Genomic DNA, 23,869 nt, shown 5'->3' on the forward strand with positions numbered 1-23,869 from the left:
ATAAATAGTCCCTTATCACCAGAGTCTCTGCATTGACCCATTGTTAAGTGCACCATCTGCCTGATGGATTATTGATTTTTCTTTTCAATCAAACGTTGACAGTTTGGTGATCTTTTGTTGCCTCTTTTTCTCTCTTCCTCTTTGCTACCTGACTTATCCCATAGTTTACAGTTTTTAGAGCTTTAGGAAGGGCTCATTAATACAGATACAATTTGGGGTCTCTTTATCTTTCCCTGACACCTCTTCTTATTCCGAGTTCCCTCAGTAGTGACTCTCATACAAGCATCTCATCCTCTCATTTACCAATTTTCCTGAAAATTCAGAGGCTAACATGAAGGATGCACCTACATGTAAATTTTCTATTGCATTTCCTCTCTTGGAGCAGCCAGCCACTTTGGCCTCAAATGTATTTCTTTTTTCTTTATGTTTTACATACCAAGCAGTTCTCCCCGTCCATTCTTCCTGTCCCCCCACCTCCCTTCTACCCCCCCATCTCCTCCTTTATCTCCATTCAGATTGGGTAAGGCCTCCCATGGGAGTCAACAAAGCATGGCACATCAAGCTCTCCCCACCCCGTATCAAGGCTGAACAAGTCATCCCACTATAGGGAATAGGTTCCAAAGAGCCAGCTCATACATGAGATATAGGTCCTGGTCCCACTGCTAGGGGTCCCACAAAAGACCAAGCTATACATCTGTCACCCAGATGCAGAGGACCTAGGTCAGTCCCATGCTATCTCCCTAGCTGTTGATCTGAAGTCTGTGAGCTCCCACAAGTTTGGGTCAATTGTCTTTGGATTTTCCTGTCATAACCTTGACCCCCTTGCTCATATAATCCATCCTCCCTTTCTTCAACTGGACTTTCACAGATATATTTATAAAGGAAACTTCTGTACCTTATGGCGAAGAACCCCATTCCTCTTAGGGTACTACTATTAGAGACTGTAATGTCTGCCCCAGACCTTAGAGGTTGACAAAAAGAATGTGTGAGGTAAGTTGGAGAAAAGAGTTTTGTAGAAGACTATCCTCTCACTAAAACAACCACAATCCTCATCAGATCAGCTGTGCCTACTTGCAATCATCAGCTATGTTTGAGCCTATGGGCTCAATGGAATGAGGTTCAGGGCAGAATCATTGGACCCTCACCTGAGTACCCAGCAATTTGTATGCAAGGTGACCCTTACTGCATGCATCCCATGGGTCTGTAGGAGGTGTTAAAGTGCACAGACTGGAAATGAGTAGGAAAAGGAGGCTCCATCTGTGTGGCCGTGGGAAACCAATCATCTATAAGTAGCCCAATAACCTTATTGATTTACCAGAGTGAACCATGGCGCATTACTACTTTGGTTTGTCATTAGGACCTTAGAAGAAAGGAGATCTTGTTTATGCATTCTCCACATTTCTCACAATCAAAGGTCTAAGATCTGGAGCCCCTGAGGTAGATGAGTAAAGTACTCTCCTGACAAGTTTGCACACATTTGGTGTAGGTCTGATGACAAGGCTAGTTTATTTAGATTCCCTCTATTTGGGGTGGTTCTGCTTTTACCCTTTTCAGAGCCTGGTAACTCTGTTCTGCAGACCTGATCCAGGGACCACAGAATAGGCTTTCATCTTACTCTAACAAACCAGGAAGAACTGAACGATTGAGATTTTCAGAACCATGTCTGAAATTCATTCCCTCAGGGCTGGTAGCAAGGACAGAATGAAATTATCTGGCAACCCCTAAGCTCTCTCTTAGCATCTTTCCATTGGTTTATTTCCTTCATGAATGTTGGTGGAGACTGCTTGTTCATTTCCCATCTTCCCAGACCTGAAATAATCACTCAGAAAGTATATTAATTATAACACTGCTTGGCCTATATTAGCTTATGCATATTTCTTGATAACTCTTATATCTTATATTAACCCATTTCTATTAATCTGTGTATCACAACATAGTTGTGGCTTACTGGGCAAAGTTCCAGCATCTGTCTCCTCTGGTGGCTAAATGGTGTCCCTTTGACTCCACCTACTCTCTCCTCCTCTATCTGCTTGGAATTCCTGCCTTGCCCTATTGTGCACTGCAATAGGCCCAAAGCAGCTTTATTCATTAACCAATAGTATTTGCAGCATATAAGGGAATCCCATATCATGTCCCTTTTTATATCTAAATAAAAAGGAAGGTTTTAATTTTAACATAGTAAAATTACATATAAAAAAACAGGCATCAAGAAAGAATTACAGTCACAATATTTATATCTATTTTATCTTTTATCATAACTAAGGAAACTTATCTATTCTTTAACTCCATCAAAGACCCCAGAAGGATGTAGTATTGCCTAAGTTAACAGGAAGTACATTGTAAGCAACTTCCAAAACTCTAGAATTGACAGAGACATCTCGCTGCCTGGAAAGTCACACAAATTTCTTCTGTAACATTGGGACATCCATCTTCAGCCTACAGGCCCATGGTATCTGGCAGACTTTTCCATGAAGCAGGAAATTTCAAAGACAATTCCACCAATATTGGCAGTTTGTCACTCACTTTTTTCTGTATACTGCAGAATGTCTGGCAGACTTTCATGAAGCAGAACCCCTGAAGGACCGTCTCACCTTTAGGCATGTTCAGCAGTCATTTTTCTGTGGGTCCTCCCGTTCATAAAGCATACCATGAAGCAGTCCAAGCAAGAGCAGTTTCTTGCCCAAATGGCTAGCCAACGCCATAAGTAACCTCTTCAATACCCATCATCCTCTTGAAGTAGATTTGTTTTGCCAAGATCAAATGTGTCTCATTGTCATGAAAAGTTCCAAGTTCTTAAAACACTTTAAGTGCCATATTCTGTTAATCTTTGAAAGGTTTAAAGTTTATCTAACTGAAAAATATTTCTGTACATCTAGAAAACCTAACATGATGGGGGAAGCTTTGTTAACCAGTCATCTTTAAGAGGTGGATCCAAGGATGAGGTGTGGCTTTTTGGGACCCAGAGAAAAGAGCATGTGCACAGACCAGGTGCCTTCTCTCTGTGTGGTTCTGCCGTGACCAAGCAGAGACTGGACTTTCCATTCTTGTGGCCTGACTTTCCCCTTATAATAAATAAAAATCTGTTTATCCTTTAAGCTAGCCTGGTTATTTCACAAATCGAGTTAACTTCTACAGTTGACGCCCAACGTCTGCCAGCTCGTTCTCTGCCAGGCTCTGCACATATCCGGCCCATGTTACCTCCTTCAGCCCACCTCAGCCATGGTCTGTGCACAAAGCCAGTGTTCATTTGGATATAGAATTCTCACACAGGAGCCCTGAGTAGCCACAATTCTTTATATTTTCTCACGAAACGCCTCAGAGCCAATTCAAGTCCCCGTGCCCAATCCCCCACACCCCTGTCCCTGTGCCCCACCATTCATCTCCCACTGCCGTGCACCACAAAAACTTCAGATGGGACACAGGTTTTTCTGGGTGCCTCTGTTATCTTGTCATTCCTGTGCTTGTGCAGCTGCTGACCAGTCAGGGACAACCACAGAGCACACAGTCTGTGATTTACACTAAATAAATGTTTTTAATCTTAGCATATCTTTCAGCATTTAACTCTAAAATCAGATTCAGACCAGTCATGTAGCTCCAAGTGCGCCAACGACACCTACTGGCAGGTAACGGTTACTGCATGTACTCCAGCTCAAAATCAACCACAGGTAAAATTTAAAATTTGAAATATAAATTATGAATTTATAATTTAAAAGGGCAAGATGACGAACAACTTAACCATCCAGGGTTTCAATAGCCTTTTTACTTATACCATGTATGAGGTTATGCAAGACTTAAATGATTTCCCTCCTACATCATTATCTTTGAGTCTGGGGATTAGTTTTGTCCTCCCTAATTTCTCTTTAAAAACATGGTTTGATAATAGGGCCAAGAATGAGGCACTTTTAAAAATAAAATAGTTTTTACAGACTGACGCTTATCAATTAAAAGAAAAATTCATAATTCTGGAGAAGGATACAAACAATTTGACTAACAAAACCCAGTCGAATGTGGTACTTTTAAAAATAATACAGTCTTTACAAACTGATAATAATCTACAACAAGAAAAATTCAACACTCTGAAGACGGATACAGCCAATTTGACAAACGAATCCCAGTCAACTTCATAGGGTTCTAAGACATTGCCTGAGAAAATTTGTACTGTTAAATGCATTAATTGGACTCTGTCAAAGGGTTATGGTAGATTAACTAATAAACTGTTTCTCCAGGAAGGTAATATGCATGCTATAAAAACTATGTCCAAGGATGAGACATTATCTCTACTGGACAGACATTTTACTTCAACATTACAAATGAGATGATTGCTCAGGTAGCCAATTGTCTCTGTCATATACTGCTCACTTTGAAAGCTGCTTGATTGTACTTCCTACCTACTCAAATGATATTATCTCCCTTCTGAAGCCTACAATGGGGTTGAAGATTAGATAGTTGTAGCTATCTTCCTCTTATGACTTAGATGAGCCTCTTTGGAATGGAATGTTTATAAACAAACATTTGTCATGTGTTCCTTGCTTAATATTGTTTATGTTGGTTGTAATTTTATTCTTTTTTTAAAAAATATTTATTTATTTATTATGTATACAATATTCTGTCTGTATGCCTGAAGGCCAGAAGAGGGCGCCAGACCTGTTTACAGATGGTTGTGAGCCACCATGTGGTTGCTGGGAATTGAACTCAGGACCTTTGGAAGAGCAGGCAATGCTCTTAACCACTGAGCCATCTCTCCAGCCCTGTAATTTTCTCATTAATATCGGAAGAGCAGGCAATGCTCTTAACCACTGAGCCATCTCTCCAGCCCTGTAATTTTATTCTTAATATCTGTTCCTATTGTATATAGTTGAATTGGGTTTGGATCGCTCTTGGTTAGACAAAAGGGGGGGGTGATACGGGAAGCTTTGTTAATCAATCATCTTTAAGAGGTGGATCCAAGGGTGAGGCATTGTAGGAGGAAGGCCTGCTTGTTCATTTTGGCCACCCAGCTAGCTTATCCCCAAAATAATCACACAGAAACTATATAAATTAAATCACTACTTGGCCCATTAGCTCTAGTTTCTTATAGGCTAATTCTTACATTAATTTAACCAATTTCTATTAATCTGTATATCGCCATGTAGCAGTGGCTTACTGGGTGAAATTTAGCACATCTATCTCCAGCGGTGGATCCATAGTGACCCCTGACGTTGCTTTCTTCCTCCCAGCATTCAGTTCTCTCACTCTCTGCCTACCTATGTTCTGCTCTATCAGGCCAAGGCAGTTTCTTTATTCATTAACCAATACAAACAACATACAGAGGGGACTCCCACATCACCTCCCCTTTTCTGTTTAAATAAAAAGGAAGGTTTTAACTTTAACATAGTAAAATTACATATAACAGGTATCAAGCAAGAATTACAGTTACAATATTTCTATTTATCTTTTATCATAACTAAGGAAAACTAGATCTGCAACTATCTATTCTTCAACACCATCAAAGACTCCAGAAGGATATAATATTACCTAAGTAAACAAGAAGTGCATTATAAACAACTTCTAGAACTCTAGAATTGACAGAGACATCTCACTGCCTGGACAGTCACCCAAAGTCCTTCTGTACCATTGGGGCTCCCATCTTCAACCTACAGACCCATAGTATCCAGCAGACTTTTCCATGAAGCAGGAAACTTCTAAGATAGTATTGGCAGTTTGTCAGTCATTTTCTTCTGTGTCCTGCAGAATGTCTAGCAGACTCTTTCATGTAACAGAAACCCTGAAGGACCATCTCACCTTTAGTCATTTCTCAGTAGTCATTTCTCTCTGAGTCCTGTATATCCAGTTTATACAGCCAGGCAAGAGCAGTTTCTTGCCCAAATGGCTAACAAACTCATAAGGAGCCTCTTCGATGGCCATCTTCTTCTTGAAGTAGTTAGTGCTACCAGAAGCAGATGTATCTCACTATCATGAAAAGTCTTAAGTTCTTAAACATATTAAATTCCATATTCTGAAGGTCTCTTAAAGATTTGAAGAATACCAATCTAACTGATATATATGTATATGTACATATATATATATATGAAAATACCTATCTAACTGATATATATATATATAAAACCTAAGTATCATGACTACAATCTTGACTATTATAGATGACTATCGATTAACCTATATTTCTTAATTATACATTACATTTTTAAATGAAACACACAATCACAATACCTTAATCAAGAGCAGAAATATACATATAACAAAATTGACCTTAAATTTGTATCAATAAACCAAGATCCATAACAATACAATTTATGCATATTTATATCATATCCCCCTGTAAATGTGAAGAAGCATTTATAGACAATATTTGGGAATATGGGCATAGTTTTTTCCATACTACTTCCTACTGTTTGGGGGTGTTGTTAATTAGGTTTTTTATGCTGTATCCCATGTATTAGGTTCTTCTCACTCAGCAGTTTGGTGAAGTAATTTTTTGAGGGTTTTCGTGGCAACCTTTCAGGGAGCATGGTCTATCAAACCATATTGGTCTATAAACAATCCACTGGTTCTCATCTTCTGTGAAAACAAAAGAAGAATCTCATTTCCAAAGCAACATATCCTTAGACCCAAATTTGGAAGTCATGATTCCTTTATAATATATATGTTGGTTTAGTTTAGCAGCCCATACAATGAAATGTCTCTCTGTACTTAACTCCTTCACAGTCAAAAAATTCAATATATAATATATATAATCCAGACTCTATGAATTTTTCATCTTTACATGGCTTATTTTTCTTTACTCCTTTGAATCTATGACTGTCCGTACTGTCTCTTTAAAGACTTTTTAAAAAATGATTTACTTTTCCAACTCTCTATATTCTTCTTCTTCTTCTTCTTCTTCTTCTTCTTCTTCTTCTTCTTCTTCTTCTTCTTCTTCTTCTTCTTCTTCTTCTTCTTCTTCTTCTTCTTCTTCTTCTTCTTCTTCTTCTCTCTCCCAAGACTATGTACATTTATCCAACACTATGACTCATTTAGAGTTCTTTTATGTCTGAATTTGTCCTATTGTGAATCTAAATTTGTTTTCTGCCTAGGAATGTTTTTTAAGATGCTAAGCACTTCTTAAAAACTTAAGTTGTGTTATTGCTAGGTCAAATATGATAGTGCCTACCTACCCCACCAAGTCCAGCAATGGTGGAGCCTCTTGAGCCTCTGAGCTGCTAGTGCCTCTGAGCTGTGTGCATCACTCCACTTCTAGGCCCACAGAGAGTCCACATTTCCATCAAGCAAGCCACAGCACTTTGCTCACAAACCCAATTCAAATGCTCTGTATCCGGACCTCCTTCCTGAGTCAAAGGTTGCGCTGACAGCCTGGCACAGAAAGCCTGCATTTCAAAACAGCATGGCATTTTTTTCTGCTGCTGGGTCAGGAAAATATCTCTTAAAGGAGCTGTGGCACAACACCAGCAAAGAGTAAAAAGCTTTGTTAAACTCTGTATTTTTTTTTCTAGAATTCCTTTTCAAGCTTTCTCAGGTTTTACCATGAAGTTAGTTGACCATGTTGGAGTGCCAATTGTAGGAGGAGGGCCTGCTTGTTCATCCCAGCTGCCCTGCTAGCTTACTGGGTAAAGTTCACAGCATCTGTCTCTGGCAGCTCCATGGTTTCTCTCTAACTCTGCCTTCCTCCTCCCATGCTAAAGGCCAAGCTAGTTATTTATTCATTCACCAATAAAAACAACACATAGACAGAAGAACCTCCCATACCAGATGGTAAGTAAAAACTAGAAGAGTTATGAGATATATGCTAGAAAAAGATTATTTTCTTAAAGTGACAGAAATTTAAATTATTTTGGTAAAAAGAGAAAAACTTATTGAAATTCTGTTATCTAAGAGAATATACATTATATAATGAATATAATGTTGAACGCCTTCTGATGAAGTCTCATATGGAAACAGAGAACATGTTTTTGGAAAATGGAAAGCAGGCTACTTTGGTATAAATGGACAAGAACTTGATGATTTGTATCCTATGATATAGTGATAGATACAGATAACAACATATGGATAGCATACCCATATTGTATGAAATGAAAGATTAATACCACCTCTGACAAAGAAGAGGTATACAAACCCAACACGATACATATGATTAAGACCTGATCACCTAGTTTATGATTGCTAATTACTACTTTAATATTATATGAAGCTAAATAACCCAGACTCTGAAAAATAAACATTATTTGTCTTCTTTATATGTGACTTGTACATTTTATTTTTTACATGTGTGTATATGTGGTAGATGTCATGATACAAAAAGGCAAATGTGAGAAGGAAAAAGAACTCTTGGGAGAATGGGGGAAGAGAAAAAGGTGGAAATAAATTAGATATGAAATTAGAATGAAATGAGGGATCCTGGGATGAGGAAAGAGATAAGGGAGGGGAGGAGGCTAGAAGAGAGGACTCAAAGAGTGTCTTTGGTGCTCAACATTCTCTCGAGAATAGATCGGTGCTGTCAGAAGCAGTCATGACTCATGTCAACAGAACCCTAAGATATTTAAATGCCATGTTCCACAGAACCTTGAAGTAGTTGAAGATTACCTATCTAGACAGAATATAATCTCTATGAATCTAAAGAATCTAATTGATCTAACCCTATGTACAGCAAGCATGAACAATTGACCTATAATAATTAATACCTGTATAACTCAGTTATAAGTTGACTTAAACTTCATGTCAAAATATTAAATAACCTGTAAACAAATGTGCAACCTGTAAATAAATGTTCAACATATGAGGACAATGACCTCAAAATGTAAATAATATATAAGTATCTATCTAAGTAGGAGTAATACATAATTCAATATGAAAATATATCCTAAAAGTTGTATTAATGTACAAAATGTCCTAAACAGAGATAATAACATACATATATACAATCTGACAAAATAATTTTGTATAGGTGTACAAATAAACAAATAAACAAAAGTAACATATAATTTGAACTTATATCAATATACAAAAATTATACCAACATAAATTATCCATGAAAAATAGTTCTATTACCCACTATTACTATCCTGCCCCTTTTTAAAAACAAACATAGTTTTCACCATAACCCTCTATCTAATACAAGTAATAATCAATAACTCATAAACAATGTTCCCAACCTTATGGACAAACTTTTTGGGAATTGGGGCATCATCTTCTAGAATTACTTCCCGCTGTCATGGGGGTAATGTTCTCTTAATGGGATCCTGCAAAATTAAAGTGATGGTTAAGTTTCAAAATTACTGTCTAGTATAGTTGGAAATAATTTCCAAGCAGTCGATAGATAGGTTTCTTTTTTTGTTTGTTTGTTTCAAAGTTCTTATTTGAGTCCTGGCCAGAATGTCATGAGAAAGTGCACCATTTCAGCAGCTGGTAGCCAAATAAAGAAGTGGTCTTATAGTAGCGCTGTCTGTATCATGATGTCATCTCAACTAGGTAGAGTTGTTGCTGTGGGGCCCTATCTTATTCCTGGAAACTTCAAAGATTACTGCAGGAAAAGGATCTATAGAAAAATCTATTGTTCATCATGAAAAATTTAAACATCATACATATACACATACATTCAGTGAAGAATATGATATAGACAAAAAAGGCATGGAGAAAGTAAAAATTTTTCCTAAAGTCTTCTGTCCCACACCAGATGGCTCCTGATATGAGACAGAAACTCTGAATGTTTCTTTTAACAACACGCTTGGATTTAGAGAAGTACAGAGCCATTGTCCAACTCCAAAACCAGCTGAATATATTATACATATATATATATGTGTGTGTGTGTGTGTGTGTGTATGTGTGTGCGTGTGTGTGTGTGTGCATGCGTGTGTGTGTAAATGTAAGTGTAACCCATACCTGGATTCATAAACCATATTCTGTTTTCTAGATGCTTCTTAGTGGATAGTTATTTTTTCTTTTGTCAGCGTTCAAACATCAAGGGTCTCTTGAATTTTTGATGATGTGTATTTTCCTGCAAAGATAAGAACATAACCCTACACTAACCCTTATGAACTTTTGCTTACCACCTGTATGATAGTCACCATTGTGGTTGTGATATCATTTCTCTTTTTCAAGAGGTTTCTCCTTTCCAAAGCGAATCTTCATTAATTTTGATGGTATCCATATTTTTTCTTCTCCTGTGGAAACAAGAGTGAAACTCCTTCCCCATTGTAGTACATCTCCTGGTTTCCATTGTGAGGTCAACACATCCTTGAAATATACTGGTTGATTCAATTCAGAAGTTTTTTCCATTATCCAATACCTCTCCCACTGCTGTTGTTCTTTTCTCATTAGCATTAAGAAAATTCAAGGTTAATAAAGCATTATGCAATCTATTTCTGGGGATATTTTCCATCACTTTCTGTTTGTTCAGCATATCCTTTATAGTACAATTTGTCCTTTCTATAACCGCCTGAAGTGTAGGATTATTTGATATACCTGTAATGTGCTTTATATTATAATAAGCAAAGAAGTGTTTCATTTTCTTAGATACATATGCTGGACCATTGTCTGTCTTTATTTGTGCAGGTATACCCATGATGACCATAACTTCCAATAAATGTGTGATTACTAAATCAGCCTTTTCTGAGCTTAAGGCAGTTGCCCATTGAAAACCTATGGTGTAGTATACATATTTTAATTTACCAAATTCCATAAAGTGGAACACATCCATCTGCCAGATTTTATTCCTTTGAGTACCATTTGGGTTACTTCCTCCAGGCAACAGTGTTTGATTATAGAAAGAACAAGTAGGACATCTTTTTATAATCTCCTTAGCTTGTTGCCATGTAATAGAAAACTCTTTCTTTAAACCTTTGCTATTGACGTGATGGTTTTTATGAAATTCTGAGGCCTGCAACACGCTTCCAATCAATAATTGATAAATTTCTGAATTACCTTGTGCTAGAGGACCAGGCAGACCCGTATTGGATCAGATGTGTGTTATGTACATAGAACAAAGCCTATTCCTGATTATGTCTTGTACCTGGATAAACAATGAAGTCAATTCTGTATCATCTGGTATAAATTCAGTGGTTTCAATATGCAAGTTGACTCTTTCTGCATATTGTGAATCTGTAACTATATTAAGAGTTTCTTTAAAATCTCTTAGTACCATAAGAATGACATAATTCTGCCTTCTGGACAGAATTACAAGGGCTTTGTTTCACCTTACTCAATTCTCTGATTAGTAACCTGCTTTCCCTGATTTATTTACATCAGTATAAAATGTACGGGCTCCAGTTATTGGTGCATCATGTACAATTCAAGGAAGAATCCAAGAAGTTCTCTTTATGAGGTTAAGTCTATCACTTTTGGGATAGTTGCTATTAATTGCTCCAAAAAAAAAATTAGCAAAAGCTCTTTGCCATGGTTCATTGTCTTCTCATACCTATTTTATTTCATCAGTAGTAAAAGGCACTATAATTTCTGCTGGGTCTATACTTGCTAGTTGACAAAGTCTCAGTTTATCTTTTATAATTAATTCAGAGACTTTTTCCATATAAGTTTTTAATTTTTTACTTGGTTAATGTGGTATAAATATCCATTCTAAAATAATATCTTCCCTCTGCATTAAAATTCCCATAGGAGAAATTCTGGAAGGCAATATGACTGAGATAGAACTAAGATTTGGATTCACCCTATCCACATGTGCCTCCTGTGATTTTTCCTCAACCATTGTCAGTTCCTTTTCTGCTTCAGCTGTTAACTTTCTGGGACTATTCAAATCTTTATCACCATCTAAGGTTTTGTTTAAATGAACTATTAGATCAGGTATTTTCCCAACAGCTGGTCATAGACTGGAAATGTCTCCTAACAATCTTTGAAAGTCATTAAGAGTTTGTAACAAGTCTCTCCTAATTTGTGCCTTTTGTGTTCTAATTTTCTGTAAACCTATTTTGTAACCTAGGTAATTAACAGACTCTCCTCTTTGAATGGTTTAAGGAGCTATTTGTAATCCCTATTTAGGCAAGACTTTCTTTATTTCTTGAAATATCCTTTCTAAAGTATCTTTCTTTGAATCAGATAACAAAATGCCATTCATGTAATGGTGAATTATAGACTTAGGAAATTGATTACAAATTATTTCCAATGGCTGATTTACAAAATATTGGCACAATGTGGAACTATTGAGCATCCCCTGTGGGAGGATAGTCCATTGATATCTCCTAGTAGGCTGAGAATTATTATAAGTAGGCACTGTGAAGGCAAATTTTTCTCTATCCTTTTCTAGTAAAGGTATAGTGAAAAAACAATCTTTCAAATCAATAACTATAAGAGGCCTTTCTTCTGGTAATAGAGAAGAGAAAGGTATTCCAGATTGTAGAGGACCCATAGGTTGAATTACCTTGTTGACAGCTCTTAGATCTGTCACCATTCTCCATTTACCAGATTTCTTTTTTTATTTATTTTTTTTAAAGCTAAAACCAACCTGGTAGCATTTATTTATTTAAAATGTTTTAATATGAAATAAAATATAAAATTTAATGAGTATGTGTATACAGTGAGACATATAGGTTATGGAAAGGAGAGACAATTCTGAGGAGTTCTCTCCTGCTACCTTGTGGGATCCAGGGATCAAACTCAAGAGTCTAGGTCTGTGAGGAAGTACCTCTAACAGCTGAGACATCTCACAGACTTAAAAATAAAACTTATAGTACAGTGTACTTTTTATGTTCTTTTATTTATTTCTGTAAAACCACGTAAAAGCAACATTGGCTTGTTTTTAGGATAACAAAATGCTATTTTAATTCCTCAGGCTGCCTTCTGTCCTGGCTTATGGGAGGTTATCTTTAGACCTTCACATATAATGGAACAGTGGTAGCTGTCGACTTTCTTGAAGTGAACTTGCCCCTATAGCACAAAATCCCTATTCGAAATTGGCAAGTGACTTTAGAAACATTTTAAATTTTATTAGGCTATGTCACATAAGACTATTTTCATGTATACTCCCTCCCATTCCCCAACCTTCCCCTTTAACCCTTCCCACTGTCTGCTACACCCCATACAGATTTACTTCCTTCATGCCTTTGTACATATATAATTTTATGTATCTAGATATGTAAACTATTTAGAACCCATAAATTAGAGAATGTGGTATTTGTCAATACCACCCATATTTCCTTAGAGGAAATGGTTAAAAAAGTATGATCTATATACTCAACAGAAGTTACTTTGTGGGAAAATAGTTATAACTGGAAATAATCATATTAAATGAATTATTCTTCTCATAGTGTGCTGTGAGCAAGCTGTCAGTGGGGATCATATTGTTCAACTCCCAGCATAGGCTTGTAAAAAGATGAACAGTTTTCCTTCAAGAGGATTCTTTTTTTAGAATTTACTAAACAGTACTGGGTACAACATTAAAAAGACAAAACAAGCAACAACAACAACAACAACAAAATGAACAATGAAAAAAATCAGATCTCAAATATAGTCAGCTCTCACAGAGTTTTCTAATTTAGTAGAGATGTGTTTATGAAGAATGTTAGCAAAGGGTTTGTGTGTCCATTTAGATATTCAACTGTCATGGTTTATCACAGAGACAAAATATGTACTTTTGTGTTTTTCATTTTTTTTTTGAGAAAAGAAACTAGGTATACACGGAAACTTAGATTTGATAGCATATTCTTGCTAACCACTGCATTTCTGGTGAATAGTAGCCATTTAACCTATGTTTCTCTTTATCTTTTGGAAGATTGGTCATGTGCTAATTAATATTTATTTTTAATTTTTAAAGAGTTATTTTGAGTGTATAAATGTTTTGCCTGAATGTACATATTTATTCCATGTGCTCATGAATGTCAGAAGAACTGGAGTTACAGATGGTTGTGAGCCTCTGTAACCACTGTAACCACTTAGCTCTTAACTGCTGAGCTGTCTCCCTCATCCTAGTCACTAATATAATTCACATACCATAAAATTTACCTTTGTAAAGGTACGACTGGTTGGTTTCTAGTAGATTTCTAGTAGATTCAGAAAATTGTTTACCACTCTCTAACATTAGGTAGTGAAGCTTCCCCACCTCTCCCAGGTCTTGTGTGTTGCCCAGGCTGGCTTCTTCAAACTTGTAACCTTCCTGCCTTAATCTTTCAAGTCCTGAGATTAAAGTCATGTGCTATATACCTGCTTCTAGAGTATGTGTTTGTAGAAAGACATATATATTAACTTAGCTCTCATTTTTTCTTTACCCTGAGAAAAGTGATTTTTGGTTTTCCTTTGACTCCTCATTAGAAGTTTGGAGTTTGCTATAGTTTCATTTTACAGTGGCAGATCATCTAATTATTATTTACTTACCTTAGCTATTGGTGTTTAGCATGTATTCTAATTGCAGAATCTTCAATAAATTTTGATAAGTTTCTTTAAAAGATTTATTTATTATTTATTCAGTGTTCTGCCTACATGTCTGCCTGCAGGCCAGATGAGGGCACCAGATCTCATTATAGATGATTGTGAGCCACCATGTGATTACTGGGAATTGAACTCAGGTCCTCAGGAGGAGCAGCTAGTGCTCTTAACTGCTGAGCCATCTCTCCAACCCCAGTTTCAATAAATTCTTAAGTGTATCTTTCTATATAAGTTTAACTTTTATTTGATTTTGGAATTTGTTAAGCTAGGAAAATATGATTTTGCATGACTTTGCTATAAGAATGAATGTTGTTCAGTTAAGTATTTCTTTTCTTAACATTTATATTGTTTGAGAATTTCTTAATACATATAATACGTTTTTTTTGATCAAATCCACTCCCTGTATTTCCTTCCAGTTTTTCTATCCTGCCCACTACTTTTCTTTTCCAACCTTATGTGCTCTCTCTCTTTTCCTTTTTAGATTAAGTTCACTTAATGCTGCCTGTATGAGTGAGTGGAGCTTGGGTGGCCTCTCTGTCACTGAATCCTGTAAAACAAACAGCTCTAGCTCCCTTCAGTTACCCTGAGTTAACAGTAGCTCCTGTTAACATTAGTCCAAGTGGTAGGACTTAAACCCCTTCCCCATCTGTCCATGCTGGGAATTTGGCTGACATGATTTTGTGCAGGTCTTTTTATATGCTGTCACAGCCTCTCTGTGTGTCATGCACGTAAAGCTGTTGTCATGTCTGGTAAGTACTGTTTCACTGAAGGTGTCTACTAATGACAGCTATACAATCTTTCTTCCCCCCCTTTTGTGATGATACTTGAAACAGTGAAATATTTTTCGATAATCCTCTATCTCTTATATGATTTATTAGATTTTATTAGAAACTATTTTTTATAGGATGAATATGACCATTTTCCTTACCAGCTCACAGTAGTACAAACATTTTATACTGATGTATATTTCCTATATAGTTTTCAATTGTATAGAAATTTGACCTTTGAGGAAGGTGGATCTCTATGAGTTCGAGGCCAGCCTGGTCTACAAGAGTTAGTTCTAGGACAGTTATGCCTGTTACACAGAGAAACCCTGTCTCAAAAAAAAAAAATTTGACCTTTTTATTCATCTAAATATTTTCTGTTAAGGTTTGTATAGGGTTATAATTTACTTTGTTTGCACAGCAAAATATTACAGGTATAAGTTTCTATATTCAAAGATAAATAATAAGCATAGAATTTAGCACTTTGTACTTTATCTTAGTATTTTGTGTTATTTGCCAGTTTAATATTTATTATTTATTATAATGATTCACATTAATCTATAATTACCCCATAACCACAAAGCATGTCTTTTATGGTTTCTTTAGCATCTTCTGAGATGAAGTTGTTATTTTTTTTAAAGTCTCTTTCCTGATAGCTTTTCCTCTTGTAGGCCTCATGTATATATGTCATACTATCCTCAGATTCTTCGATGAGAGGTTATTTCTGTTACTCTTTGCTTGACTCTTGTCAAGAAAACAATGTTAATAGGCATAAGAGTCTGTGGCTCTTGGAAGTAAACACTAAAGGTTAGCTGGCTTCGAGTTCTTCAATAAACCTCCCCTCCATCCTGATCCCTGCATCACTGAGGAAAGTATAGAATGCTTGTTAGAAAATTGTATGTTTATTGGTTATTCATCTTTTATATCCTTTATTTCATTTTGATTGGACTATTACTCTTTTTACTATTAATAGCACATTACATAATTAATTGGTAAGATACTACCAATTTGTCACATATAACTGTTTAAATACTTTTGTTTTTGAATTTTGTTCCTTACAATTTGATATGCAGAATTTTTAAATTTTTCTGTATTATAATTTATTAGTCTCTTTTTGATATTTTCTCTTTCTTTGCTTTATAGTTTTTTTCCCATGCTGCTATTAGAAATACTCATCATTTCCTGATATCTACTTAAGACTTAAGAAAGGAATTAACAATAGCTAAAGACTGTTATTTTGGTTCCGGGCTGACCTTGAGCTTGTGACCCATGCTCCTGTCTATGCCTCTTAAGAGCTGAGATAGCCATTTAGGACCATACCTGACCAAAGTTCTTTGGAAATTTGTTTCAAATAGGATTTTGAGTAGGAAATAAATTATTTTCCCTGTACAGTTGATTTTATTGAACAATCCCATTTTGTACTGATGTTTTGAATAAACTAAGTACATAATGTCACTGTACAAAACACCTGAAATTGGAGAATTTATAAACTAGGAAATTCTTTTTCTTACTGTTCTGGAAGCTGGGAAGTCTAAAATCAATCTTTGGTGCCTCATGAGGGCGATACCTGCTTCTATGAGGGGGTATTTTTGGCATATTATCTGGAGGGGAATAACGCAGTCTGGTTATATGGAAAAGGAATGAAAGTTGTGGAGCATACTCCCCTATGGGTGCTAATCGCATTCATTAGATCTCATGACCTTAACTTTGTGACCTTTCAAAGTCCACACTTTTATGGAAAGAGGGAGGGAGGGAGGGAGGGAGGAAGAGAGAGAGAGAGAGAGAGAGAGAGAGAGAGAGAGAGAGAGAGAGAGAGAGAGAGAGAGAGAGAGAGTGTGTTATGTGGGTTCTGGGATCTAATCTGGGTTGTCAAGCTTGCATGTCAGGTGCTTTATTCACTGTGCCTTTGCTTATCTAGATAAATATCTCCTATTGTCTTATTATAGCTACATGAAGGCCATCATTTCACATATTACTTTTGTTTGCCTTAGAAGGAAAGTACCTGTTTCAGTCTGTCTGCCTGTCGTCCCTCCTTCCCTCTCTCCTTCCCTCCCTCCTTCTCTCCCTCCCTCCCTTTCTCTCTCTTCCTTTTTTTCTTTCTTTATTGTTTTTTTTTTTTTTTTTTTGTTTCTCGAGTTTTGAGATAGGGTTTCTCTGTGTAACAGCTTTGGCTGTCCTGGAACTCGCTTTGTAGACCAGGCTGACCTCCAACTCACAGAGATTTGCCTGCCTCTGCCTTCCGAGTGCTGGGATTAAAGGTGTGTGCCACCACCGCCTGGCTCAGTCTTTGTTTCTTAATAGTTACCCATTATTCTGATAATTTCAGAAACTGTTCTTTTAAGTTATTTATTTATGTATTTTTTAGGTATGTGTGCTCAGTCTGCATGTATGTCTGCATACCAGAAGAGGGCACCAGATCTCATTACAGATGGTTGTGAACCACCATGTGGTTGCTGGGAATTGAATTCAGGACCTCTGGAAGAGCAGCCAGTGCTCCTAACCACTGAGCCATCTCTCCAGCCCTGAAACTATTCTTTAATTGTAAGATATTTTTTGTCCTTTCATAGTTTATTTTATTTAGATGTCATATAATATTCTAGAGGCTAAAGAGAATATATTTTTTTATTTTAGTCTTATATATATGTATATGAGTGTTTTGTCTGCATGCATGTCTATGTACCACGTGTGTCCTGATGCTTGTGGAGGTCAGAATAGGCATCAAGTCTCTCAGCTCATCATGGACTAGAATGAGCTGCCTTGTGGGTGTTGGGGGTCAAATCCATTCCTCTGGAAAAGCAGCCAGTGCTCTTAATTACTCAGCCATCTCTCTGGCCTCATGGGTGTGTGCACCTGTGTGTGTGTGTGTGGTTAAACTAATCTTTGTTTTGTTGTTGTTATTATTATTATTATTACCTTCATTTTATCTTTTTAAAACCTGCTTGACAAATTTAGAAGCACACAAAAAGTTAGGGAAGTGATATAAATATTCCCATAACCTTTAACCACCCTTAGCAGGCGATGGTGCTAAGGTGCTTGCCATCAGCTGCTGACTGATCCTTTGTTTATCTTCTGTTTTACTCAAGGTTATATGAAGAAAATATCAGGCAATTTTATTATTGTAGTTATTTTAGTCTGTATTGCTAAAAAACAAGGATCCCTTTATAATAATGCTATATAAAATCTCAAAAATAATCCCATATAAGCACCAACTATTCATTTATCATTTTTGATTTTTTTTCATAAGTGGTATATTTTCATAGAGATTGGGAGGGAGAAGGTGAATGAGCACAGGCTGTTCATTAATGGCTAGGAAAGAAGCTCAATATTATGCATGTGTCCTGATATCAAATGGGAATAATTTTGTTTCTTTATGTTTATACCTCCTATTGTACAGAAGATTATATGAGGAAAATTCATCACTACTGATAGAAAAATAAAATAAAATGCCAAAACTCTGATGTGGTTGTAAGGTTCTGGATGGCTATTAGATTTTTCAATAACTGAACTCACTCAATCTTAGGTATATATTCATTTATTTATGTAGCATATACTTTAGTGACTGCTGTGTGTCAAATATTCTCTATGGTTGGGTTACATTAGTGAGTGAGTATCTTTGATGTATTTACCTTTTTTTTTTAAATTCAGTACTTTTTTATTGCAGTGACGAAAGTGCCTGAGAAAACAACTTAATGAAGTTGAGTTTTTTTTTAGTTTGGATCATTGTTTAGCACCATGCACTGGGACAAAACATCAAGGCAGTGTGAATATGTGGAGAGGGGAACATCTTGGTTGACAAGAATTCTTGCGAGGGGGATACATGAAGAGGCCAGGAATGTATTCCCAAGTGACCTGCTTCTTCCAGCTAGGCCATATTACCTACATTTTACCATCTTCCAATAATGCTATCATAATATGAATTAATTAATGGAACCTTTATGATCAAATTGTCTCTAGAAATATTATCACAGATGTACTTAGAGGTGTGCTCTGAGAATCTTAGCTCTTAGTGTTACCAAGTTGACAAAATAATCATCAAACTTCCTTTGACAATGTAGTATACTATGAGAGAAAAAGGTAATAAGCAGTGGACTCAATGTAGAAATAAGTTAGGTTGCCGGGCGGTGGTGGCGCACGCCTTGAATCCCAGCACTCGGGAGGCAGAGGCAGGCAGATCTCTGTGAGTTTGAGACCAGCCTGGTCTACAAGAGCTAGTTCCAGGACAGGCTCCAAAACCACAGAGAAACCTAGGTTAAATATTAGAAGAAAGTATGCTGAAAAAGAAGAGTAAGTAGAGCAAGATAAAGGGAAGACTGGTGATGCTTGTGGGAAACCATGTTAGATGAACTAATCAGAGCAGATCTCTCTAGAAGACAGTGTTTGAGCAGAGAAATTAATGGAGGGCTAAGAATGGTGGCCAAACAGATACCAGAGAGAAGAATTGTGATGGTACAGAGCAAGTCTGTCAGCTGTGTTTTAATCTAAGGAAGGGGATTGTTACAGCTGGAATTGAAACAAGGGGAGAATTGTAGAAGATGGGCTTTAGAAGTAAAGCCATGTGGTGTGGGCCAGTAATGAGGAAGGTTGGCTTTGTACAATACCAAGAATATAAAATACTTAAAGGATATTTGGCATTTGTTCTTGGTAAAAAAGGAGAGCCAGAAAGAACTCTCTCTCTTTCTCTCTTTCTGTGTATGTGTGTATATGAGTGGTACCTTGCACATTATCCTCAGAAACACTGCTCATCTACTTTGATTTCTGGCTGGCCAGTGAGTTTCAGGAATCTTCCTTTCTCTGTCTCCCTAGCACTGGATTGTTAGTGTAAACCATCATGCTTGGCATTTTTACAGGTTTTTGTAGATTAGACTCAGGTCTTCATGCTTATAAGTCAATCACTTAATAACTGAGTACCTCTTCATCCATTGTTATATTTTTTAATTTTTGAGACAGGGGCTCATGTAACCTTGGCTGACCTTGGACTCCTGCCTTCTGAGTCCTGATATTACAGTGTATTTTTATAAAAAAAATGTGGTTTGATTTGAGTGAAGGTTTATCCTCAGAAAGGTTTGGTTATTACTGGACAAATAAAAATAGATATACATTAGAGTAAAATTAATAAAGTTCTTTTGATACCCTGTCAGGGTCAGAGATATACTTGCATGCAAGTTGGTATAACTTTTGCCTGGGAACTTCTAAAGCAGTGTATGGATTATTTAATAAATGGGTCATGGAAGTTTTTTTCTGGACTGGCTCAGTCTTCAAAACACAGAAGGACTTTGGTTGGCAAATGTTCCATATTATTCATGTCCACTTACTTATAAAAGATTATCTCCTTTTCTACAATTGTAAAGGATATTCTGTAGTTTTTATGCCTAATAGTTCTCCCAGTGTATATGGTTTTGACTCACACTTAAATTTTTATGTTTCTATTTTTGTTTAAGAGACAATTGGAAATGAATAGGTGCAGAAAACTGCACAATTTAACCACATAAGAAGGTTAACCACATTTGGCACAGAAGGAAATTAGATTGTGTGCACTACAATTTCATACTTTTGGCACTGTTATTTTGGGAAGAAAATACACTTTGTTGAATGCTGTTATACAGTTTCTAGTATGTATCTGAAAATTTTAGCTCTAAGCATTCATGTGTGGTATGAATTTGGGAATCATCATTGCTCACTGAGCAAAAAGAGTGTTGAATTAAAGTAAAATTTGAAAGCTGTTTGACCGAGCAGAATTGGTAGAGTTGCTGTTGGTGTGTGGGGAGTGGGGTTGTGTAGGTGTGTCTATACATGAGTCAGTGTAGACAAAATATTCATTGAGTTCCTTTAAGATTACAATAGTGGAGGATGGGAGGGAAACACACTCACACATTCATGTATATAGTCACTCATATACCCATACACCAGACTTCTTACAGCACTTTAGTTTTGTGTACCTTTAAGATTTCTAGAAAATGAAAATGTTTATGTCTAGATTATAATACCTTGTATTTTTAAAAACATATCCTAAAGAGACATGAAAAACCTTTGACAGATTTTATATTCTGATTTAGTATTAGGAAATTCCTTTTAAAACAGGTTTGTTTTTAATGTGCTGCTTTCTTGGATATGCATGTTGAAGTGGGATGTATTCATCTTGAGTTTACAAAACCATGAACTCCATATTATTTAAAAGACCTTTAATAACTTCCCAACTGGTATTGGTCCAAAATAGACTGCCATAAATACATTTTATTATTTTACATATTATTTTGGTTTAACAAACTGCTGTGTAATAGTAGACAGTAAATTATAGTTGAGATGGTGTATTGGAATGTATGTCAGGAACTAACTGGATATTACATAGACTGAGAATGTTAAGAATAATTTACTTTAGAAATAATTTAATCCAACTTTCTATCTGATGCTGGATTTATCCTCGTATATCCAAAACAATTAATTTATTCATTAAGAAATATTTATTGAGCCCAGGCTGCTTTCAGTCATCGTGCTAAGGGTGTGTTCATGAAAAAAGTAAAAGTAGGCAAGTCCATGCCCTACTGAAGATAGTTCAGTGGTCTCTCTTATAATTAAGTACTCAGTGAGTATCAGCAAATTATTTATTTATTTAGTTATAATTTGAAAATTTCTTTCCATGCCTGTGAGATGACTTAGCAAGTAAAGGTGCTTACCACCAAGACTGACAACCTGAGTTTGATCTCAGGACCCATGAGGAGAATCAACTTCTACAAGTTGTTCTCTGATTTCTACATGTGCATGGTGGCATGCATGCATACAGATATACACACATAAGTATACACCATACATTAATAATGTAATAGTTAAAATTTTTTCCTCAGTGATTTTTAAGTTTCCAATATAGATCCTGTACATTTTTTTGATTATACCTGTGTTATTTTTAGAAAGCAGTATTGTGCGCTCTTTCCCTCTCTCGCTCTCTGTGTGTATGGGTGTTTGTGTATTTGGGAAGCCTGAGGTCAGTATTGTGTGTCTTTCTCAATCACTTTCTACCTAATTAAACATTTTTTTTAATATTTGGCGTTTTTGAGACAGTGTTTTTCTGTGTAGCACTGACTGTTTTGTAACCCACTCTGTAGATCAGACTAGACTTGAAGTCAGAGATCCGCCTTGTCTCTGCTCCTGAGTGTTGGAATTAAAGGCATGTGCCAGTATTCTTAGCTTCCACCAAATTTTCTGAGACAGGTTCTTATTGAACCTGGAACTCATTGGTTTGTTTAGACTGGCTGGCCCTGTGAGCTCCAGAGATACCCCTCTCTGCCTCCAGTGTTGGAAGTACAGATGCATGGCATGGTGTCTGGCCCCTTTTTTCTGGGTTGTGGAGATCACATTTAGATCCTGATGCTTGTGGGGCAAGCATTTTACTGGCTGTGTCATTTCCCCAACCACAGTGTTGTCTTATGAATTTTATATTCTAATTGTTGTGTGGAGGGAAGACATTTGCTTTTGCATGTGAACCTTGAATTTTGCAGCCTTTCTATATTTGCTCATTAGTTCTAGGTTTGTTTATTTATTTGTTCATTCATTCATTCATGGTAGGTTCTTTGAGGACTTTTGCTTTGGCATTCAGGTGATATGCGAGTAAAGACAGTTTACTTTATTCATTTCAAATCTGTCTTTCTTTTATTTCTTAGGGTGTTAAGTCAGAATGTCAGAGAGGGCAACTTTGTATTGTCCCAGTATGTCTTAAGTTTTTGCTAGTTGTAGCTTTTTTTTTGATTTTCTTTTTCAAATGGAGAAAGTTCAGTAAATGTTTCAGTGAGAATTTTATTCATAAATGAATGTTGAATTTTGTCAATTATATTTTATTAGCTGATCTAGCCATGGTTTTCTTTAGTCTTTTGATACATTTGATTACTTAGGTAGTATTTTTGTGGATGTATGTGTATATGGTGTGAGTGTTGGTATGTATGGGTGTGCACACTTTGGTGTACATGCATGTGGAAGCTAGAGGTTGATGCTGGAGGTGTTCCCTAGCCACTTTCCACCTTATTTTTTTTGACATAGACATCTAGAGAGATGAACCCGGAGCTTATCGATTTTGCTAGTCTGGCTGGCCATTGAAGTGCAGGGATCTACTTGTCTCTGAACCTCCAGTACCCCAATTATAGATGCATACTTCTGTCCCTGACTTTAGTGGATTAGGATCCAGACTCCATTTCTAATGCTTATGTGTCAATACTTTATCCGCAGAGCTACTTTTCTGGCTCTCATTGATGGGTTTTGAATGGTGAACCAATCTTGTATACCTCGTGTACAATTTGTGTGCATTGTTAGGTATTGTTTTCTAGTATTGAGAATTTTTTAAAAATCTAGATATATTGGTCTATAGTTTTCTTGTAATCTAGTTTTAGTATAATGCCATAATACCAGGTCTCTACCAAACTTTTAAAAGATAATATTAATTCTCTATGATCACTTTAATGGTGTTGTAGCTCTTATTTTTTATTGATGATTATGTGATTTCCTCAACCCTGTTTTCCATTCCTGGTGCTATTCTTTCTTTTGCCTAGTTGACTTCATTGGTGCTGTTTTCTGCTGTTGTCATTGTTGTTGTCTTCATCTTCTTCTTTTTTTTTTTTATTGAGAATAGGAAAAAAAAATTTCCGCCTCCTCCCAGCCTCCCATTTCCCTCCCCCTCCCCCCACTTTCTCCCCCTCCCCCCACTCTTCTCCCCCTCCCCCACTCCTCTCCCCCTCCCTCTCCAATCCAAAGAGCAGTCA

General features: G+C 36.5%; 1 pseudogene; it reads left to right on the plus strand.

The window, feature by feature from the left end:
- Nucleotides 1-8,054: 8,054 nt before the first annotated feature.
- LOC126489411 (uncharacterized) lies at nt 8,055-8,173 on the plus strand (annotated as a pseudogene).
- The last annotated feature ends 15,696 nt before the right edge of the window (nt 8,174-23,869 follow it).

Source organism: Alexandromys fortis, unplaced genomic scaffold, assembly GCF_014885135.2.
Source record: "Alexandromys fortis isolate MF-2015 unplaced genomic scaffold, M_Fortis_MF-2015_v1.1 scaffold_206, whole genome shotgun sequence".
NCBI lineage: Eukaryota > Metazoa > Chordata > Mammalia > Rodentia > Cricetidae > Alexandromys > Alexandromys fortis.